This window comes from Fukomys damarensis, unplaced genomic scaffold (genome assembly GCF_012274545.1).
Source record: "Fukomys damarensis isolate Sample0158 unplaced genomic scaffold, DMR_v1.0_HiC HiC_scaffold_16, whole genome shotgun sequence".
Lineage (NCBI taxonomy): Eukaryota > Metazoa > Chordata > Mammalia > Rodentia > Bathyergidae > Fukomys > Fukomys damarensis.
This window is the reverse complement of record NW_022900928.1, coordinates 99185237-99193176: the sequence shown is the minus strand read 5'-3', so window position 1 is coordinate 99193176 and position 7940 is coordinate 99185237. Positions and strand designations below refer to the sequence as shown.

The window sequence follows — 7940 nt, the reverse complement described above, 5'->3', positions numbered from 1 at the left end:
GGGGGGTTTTTTTTTTTTTTTTTTTTGGTTTTGTTTGGTTTGGTTTTTGTCAGTAAATTGCTGTTTTATCACAGTAGCTCTGTAGTATAATTTCAAGTCAGGGATTGTGATGCTCCCTGCCTTGCCTTTGTTGCTCAGAATTGCCTTTGCTATTCTAGGTCTCTTTTGTTTCCAAATAAACCTTAGGATTTTTTTTCTAAATCTGTGAGATATGTTCATGGAATTTTGATCAGAATTGCATTAAATCTTTATAACAATTTTGGAAGTATGGCCATTTTCACCATATTGGTTCTTCCTACCCAAGAACAAGGAATATATTTCCATTTCCTAACATCCTCTTTGATTCCTTTTTCAGAGTACTGTAGTTGTGCATATAAAGGTCTTTCACTTCCTTCATTAGTCCGATTACTACATATTTCATTTCTTTGGATACTCCCTATTTGAAAAGTATCTCTAATTTCTCTCTCAGTGAATTTGTGATTCATGTACAGAAATGCTGTTAATCTCCCCTTATTAACAAGCTTTTGTACAGCAAGAGAATTCACCAAGAGTGAAGAGAAACCCACAGTGTGGGGGAAAAACTGCTAGCTATTCCTCAGACAAAGGACTATTTTCTATAAAATATAGATAACTAAAAAAAATCAGATCTGCCAAATTTAAAAATCCAACCCAAAAATTATAGCGACTTCTCAGATGAAGAAGTAAAAACAGCAAACATATATATGAAAAAGTGTTCAACAACACTGGTCATTCAGGAGAAAAGAGATGCAAATTAAAACAATATTGAGGCAATCCCAGTGTGTGGTAATGTGGTACCCCAGTGGGTACCAAGTTGCAGGCAGATCTAGCCAGGGTCCTACCCTGATCCCAGTGGCTAGAAGGCCACCATTTTGAACCCAGGAATTGGTGCACTGGTGAGTAGCAGAGAAAATGGCACTCAGTGGCTTCCTGAGAATTAAAGACCACTGGGTGAGCAAAAAGTTGCCTCAACAAAGGCACAAGAGACTGCATCTGTTGAAATAAGAAGACACATAAGTCTCAAAACCAGATTTCCAGATCACTTAAGTCAATCCCAAAGGTCAACGAGATGGAACAATCTGATACTCAACTACCTGAACTCCCAGAACAGGCAACGAAAATGGATCTGGAAAAAATGAAATCCAAAATAACTTCTCAAAAACAACCAGAGATTGTGCCCATAGTGCCAGACATGATTAATAAATCTAGAGAAGACACAGATAAAAAAAATACAGGAGCCGAGAAACATGATGGAATCCCAACATAGGAAACAAATGGAATCCATGAAACAGATGCAAACAGATTTCCAGGAGATTAAAAACTCCACTGAAGCACTTAGAGAAAAGAAACAAATCACATACAAAGAAAAGCCCACCGGAGTCACAGTAGACTTCTCAACACAAACCGTCAAGGCAAGCAGAGCATGGAATTCTAGTATTTCGCCCTTTTCTAAAATGTATAATAGATATTGGGAAATGGGAAGAAAATATTTAAATGGGAAAGGGAACAAGGGAGGGGAAAAGGGGAGAAAAAGAAGGGACAAGGAAAATAGAAGGAAAATGGAAACAAAGCTTTTGCATATAGGGGAGGAGCATGGGGGGGAGGCAGGATATATCATGCATAGGTGTAAATTCCCTGTGATGAGTGTTACCATTGTGTGTATCTATAATATACCAATAAATGTTTTGCTTCAAACATATAAAAATAAACTCTTCATATTTAAGAGGATATATTGATCCAAGTCAGTCCTCTGAAGTACCAGTGGGCTCTATTCGGGAAAAGGGATGAGGGTCCATTGTATATTCTTTCATTGGAGATTAATGGGAAGGTTATAAAACAGTGACATTTTGGAAAAGTAAAGTGCAAAAATATTTTCTTTAAACAATTTCTTGTCTCAGGATGGACATCATTTCAAAGAAACTTTTTCAACTTTCCTCTATAAATTGACCTTACAAAACCTTCACATGACTCCGATCTTGGTCCATCAGCTCCAAGCATGTGCACTGGTCTTTGAACATCCCTAACATTATTAATCCAACTAAAAGACCATGCTCCAATATTTTCAGTCCAGAGAAGAAGCACTGACATCTGCACCTTTAAATACGACTTGAAATTCAAATATTTGAAGAGATTCCGGCCTTACTCGAAAAATGTGATTTTTCATTTGATTTCCTTAAAGTCATTGTCTTTTAACCTCTGGCAAATTCTTCCCTTCTCTAAGCGATGTGGTGATAAAACCATCCATGGCGCTCCCATTTCCCTCACAGCCAGTCCTTCACACAGCTCCCAACTCTACAGCTGCTCAAGGAGTCATTATCCATTCAGAGTCAGCTGTGTTTTAACAGACAAGGAAAATACAGAGTGTAATTTCAGGTCTTTACAAACCACTTTTCCTGAACATTATACAATAGGCCCCTTATTCATTTACCACAGGGATGTATATAAAAATAAGCAGTACATATAAGGATCATGTTCTGTCCATGATTTCAGCCATTTGTGGAATATCTTGGAATGCAATCCCTGTGAATAAGGGGAGGACTACTGTAAAATCAAAGTGAATTTCTTTACTTCTCTTCTCTGGAGTCATTTGCTTACACACAAACATCCAAATATTGGTGACTTTATCTGACAACTCATCTTAACTGTTCTCAATATATTCCAATTCTTTCCACATTTTTCAAGGCCAAGCATGAATGGAATATTTGCCATTTGCTTACCTTGATATTCATGACTGAAATTGCTCCCACCCACTTCACATTTCCACCGTACTTCAAAACCTTAGGCAACAAAATCTCCACCTTGGCCACATAGCTTTTTACTGAACGAACATGGCTGAACCTACATGTTCCCGTTCTATGTGTATCTTTCCAGATACACACTAATCAAAATGATAACCCTTCTGAGACAGCAAGAGGCATTCTGTTACTAAAGATGGCCAAATTCTTCTTCCAGAAAGAACTCTTCTTCCCACAAAGACTCTGTCCTATGATTGAAAAGTAAACATATTCTCCTGGGGAGTAAGTAGCATATTCTTTGTGGAAACACATCACATCTGATTCACATTTGATCCTCACCTTGCACATAGCAGTTCTTTTGTTTTGTTTTCTTTTACTTTTTGAGGCAGTGTCTTACTACATAGTTGAGACTGATCTGGAACTCACTATGTAGCCTAGGCTGGTCTCAAACTCACAGTGATCCTCCTGCCTCAGCCTCCCGAGTGCTGGAATTACAGGCATGTGCCACCACGCCAAGCCAATATATAGCAGTTCTTTTAATGTGGATAATCAAACAAATATTTATTTAATTCAATTAATATTTTCCTTATCATTTATTTTTGAAGCTTTGTGATATTGTATAACTATATATAGATATGTAGTATACATGTGAAACATCAAAGTTGGAAAATATTTTGCAGTTATTCTCTATCAAATTTCCAAATCCTTTTTAAATATTCTTACAAATCTCTAAAATGAATTATGTGATATAACTGTCTCCAAGGCATTGCTTATAACTTGCTACCTGTGGCCCACACTTGACACACGATAATTTTGATTATCAAGCATCATCTTATGCCTATCCCAATGATTTCATTAATATCTATTATTTTTTAATATCTATACAATTCAGCAATGATGGCCACTCTATTTTTCTTTCCACTTTTAAGAATAAAACTATCTATCATAGTTCTCCTATTTTGCATGATTCTCTTCTTTCACTTTCTGCATGTAGATGAGAGCCCAATATTCTTCCATTCTGTATTCAACAAATGAAAAGGTGTTGACCTTTTCCATAAAATAGGCAACATGCAATTCCACTGCAGTGTGAAACACAACAGTTACACCTCAAAGCACTCTGGGAACACAGCAGATCCGAGGCCTCAGCCCTTACTCTTCTTTCTTTGTATGTTCTCCACTGGAAATCTCATCCTCTTATCATCCTTTTTCATTTCAATACTAATGTCTCAGAGATTAATAACTTCTGTACAGACCTACATATAGACCTATATACAATATTTTCATTTATTGTGGTATGATCAAAATATATACAGTGAATGTTTACTTAAAAATGTATTACAGAAAAGTAAAAGACAAATTGAGTACATAGTGTCAAAGTGAAGACACACAAGGTGTGATCAAAACATAATTTATAAAATTATAAAATTAAAAAATTATTTCTGTAAAGAGACACAGCCATTAATTCCCCTCAAAATGCTCATCTTTGCTTTGATCAAATTCATCCAATCATTCTTGCCACTTTCTGAAATAGCTCTGGAAACTCTTTTTTAAGTATCTTTGTACCACATAACTGAAAATAAGGTAAATGCTTCTGATGTGACATTCAGCAGAAAGGCAGACTAGTGCAAACATAATTATCTGCAAACATCATCGAATCTGGCATCATGTGACTTCTGGCTCTTCCACAACGTCCAAAGGATCTTGAAAGGTAAACATTTTGAATCAACTCAGGACATCTAGGCATATAACGACACAACTAACGACACTCACAAAAGAGGACTTCCAGAGCTACTTCAGGAAGTAATAAGAATGATATGTGTGTTTATAATGGGGGGAGGATTTTGAAGGAATTAATGGGAAAGTATCATTTATTGAAATATTTTAAATGTTAAGCATTCATGGTACATTTTGATCACATGTCCTATGTCTTCACTTTAATACCCTGTCCTCCTCAAAGTCAAGAGAAGATAATAAGAGGTAACCTTTATTGAGTGAGCATTTATAATGAACGACATATGGTTCTATGTCTACTATGAATTAGGTACTGATATGATTTACATTTTGAGTACAATAAACTGAAGCTAAAGGGCTTAAATTGTTCAGTGTTACATAAATTAATAACTGACAGAGCAAGGTTAAGGACCTAGGCAATGTGGCCTCCAAAGCTAGAGCTCTTAAACACTTACACTGTCCTTCCCCCTACTCATTACATACTAGTTTTTCAATAGAATATAGTTCATTGATTAACTTGCATAACAGCTTTGGAGACTACAGCAAGAGAGACCATCAAAATGTTTAAAAATATTTGATTCAGTAATCCAGTAAGGCAGTCATTAAGAAACTGATTTCCAAAATCACTATTCCTAGTTTCCAACCTATCTCAAATTATTTAATAAGTATATGGTGTTGTTGGGCGATGTATTTGACTTCTCTATGCCTCACTTCCTTAATCATAGAGTTGGAATAAAAGGACACCTGTTTATAGGGTACTATGATGATAAGTATTTTCTAATATATATGATGCATCTGATGAATGTTAGCTGTCATTCTTATTTTCATAATCTTCCAAATCACAGAAGGAAGAAATGAATTCTGAGTAACAAATTCGGACTCTTCCTTTCAGACTTTAAACTGTAAATATCATCTCCTATTAAAAATAAGCAAGATTCTTTACAGAAATTGATGATTCCATGTATGAATATGAAATACATAAGATGATTATGGGCATGATGTCAGTTGTGAATCCAAGAAAGCTACCAAAAACTTCCCAATTCATGGTAAGAGATAGAAGACACTCAGAAGAGAACTGACTGAGCAAAGATGAAGGAAACTGAATATAAGAAGAATAATGACAACAGATGGAAAAACACTGTGTGCATGTGTGTGTACGTGCATGTGCATCATCTACATAAGAACTGTGTAGGTCTATAATGATACTCTGCAAAAACAAACACAACAAGTCTTAAATGTTGCTAAGTCATCAACATATTATGAAAACTAACTAATAAAAGTGATTGCTCAAACATTTGCCACATATTTGTTAGTAATAAGAGAAAGATTTCTTTATAGAAAAATCATCACTAAAAAAGGAGAAAAAATAAACAATGGAAAATAATCCTTTGGCTACTATTATGAAATAAAAGATTTTGGAAGCATTGTTTAATGGACAACATAATAGGTAAAAGACCATGAAAGATGGATTAGGATGATGGTTCCCAATCCTATGACATCACTAATAGTGAAACACCTCAATGTTATGCTCCTTTGATGGGAACACATATAAATACACAGCAATGCCCATGCATTCCTTTTACCAAAGTTAAACCTGAATCTGAGTCACTATGTATAAATACTAGCTTACATGAAATGTCAACAATAAGAAAAATCATTTTAAAACATACTATGCCAGCAATCAGACAAAATCAAGCTATAGCAAGTTCTACAGCAGAAGTGACCCAAATTATTCAACATATATATGACATGAAAAATTTGAGAAGGTATGATAAATTTAAAATAGACTTAAGGTATAGTCAACGAAAGGCAGTTTGAGACTTGGGATTTTGATTTGAGAAATTTAACTGTAAGAAAGATAGTTGGGAACAGTCAACAAAATTTTAAAGAATAATTCATTTTGATGGGTAAAGTAAAGGTATATCATTACCTTTTAAAAATATAAAGAAATGAAATATTTATAGATTAAATTCCATGCTAAGATCTGCTTTAAAATACTCTTGCAAAAGAAAACAAAGTGAAGGAGTTCTTTTTCCAGGAAGATGAGGTAGATGGGTAAGGCTAGAAGAAAAATGAATGTGGTTACGAAAAGGTCCTGGTGAGGTGTCCTGGTGGGGAGGGAGCTGTCCAGCACCCTAGTAGTGATATTGTACTGCCAGATCTAATGGTGAAGGGACAGTCTATCAAGGGTACAAGGGATTCTTCTATATTATTTCTCACAGATGTGCTTGAATCTCAAAAAAATTTCAATCAAAAGAATGAGAAAATGTGGTGTGGCAGAAAATAAATGAAACAAGAATGGCAGAAAAATTCATTGTTACAGAAAAATTCAACAGAACACTTTTATTTTGATGAAAATTTCTGTAACTTTTTTTTTTAATTTTAGGAAAGTATACTTAACATTTCTCTGCTGAGTGGACTTATCGTCTGATTTTTCCTAACTGTTCTATTTCAAGTCTTTCAAAACCCCATACTACTAAGTTATCCCACACACACACTTTTACTAGTTTTTCCATCTAAGATACTATTTTTACTTTTACTCCTTTGCATATAAAGAAGCCCACTCCTCAGAATAAAGTCCATGCATATCACAATGCCTCCAAAGTCAGTCCTTAGCAGCCTCCTACTCTTCCCCTAGAAGCATCTCTTCATACCTTTTACTGCTAGTCTCCCTCTGTCATGTATGCAATTTTGGACAACAGTGCCTTTGCTTAGGCTTGCTACTCTTTTCCTTCTTCAGTGACCTAATTCCCACCCATGTTTTTAAAAAACAAATAAAATCCACCTCCTCCTGAAGCTCCGTCAACACTTAAGGTAACTCCAGAGGTCTTCAGAGCAAGGATCCTATATTGTGTCACAATATCTAGAAGATTTTCTGATGCACTCAACAAAAAGATGTTTATGTAACTGAATTAATATATGATATGAAGCCTCAAAGAGGTCAGTAAGTCACAGGAAAAATGAAAACAAAGAAGTAGATGTGTTAAAGAGATTTAAAAATAAAAATTGGAATTCATCACACTCGAATCTCAGACAGCAGTATGTACATATAATTTGCTTGGGCAACTTATTTAACATATCTTGGCATTTGATTCCAAAATGTAAAGTGAAAGACCTGACTCCCCACTTTTAAACATGCATATAGTGTACTTGCTTCTGGAAAAACTCTCCCAGAGGCTTCCATGGATTATGACTTGGGAAAGTTACTCCTAAATATTTACTCATCAATAGGGACTGCACTTCACATAAAACACAGAGCAAAACAGTATCCCTGATACATTAGTTTTTAAATAAAACTAAATCAATGAAAATAAAATTGCACAATGACTTTGAAGATCACAGGAAGTGGGACCACCACATCTTCTAAAGATGCAGTATTACATTCCATAGGACTCCCTGCATTCTAGGGGAAGTGCAGTCTCTCTCTCTCTCTCTCTCTCTCTCTCTCTCTCTCCC

General features: G+C 35.3%; 1 protein-coding gene across 12 annotated transcripts in view; it reads right to left on the bottom strand.

Moving 5' to 3' along the window:
* The window catches only part of Dgki (diacylglycerol kinase iota), a 441978-nt gene that overhangs the window by 216830 nt on the left and 217208 nt on the right, over positions 1–7940 (bottom strand). The gene's annotated exons all lie outside the window — the stretch shown is intronic.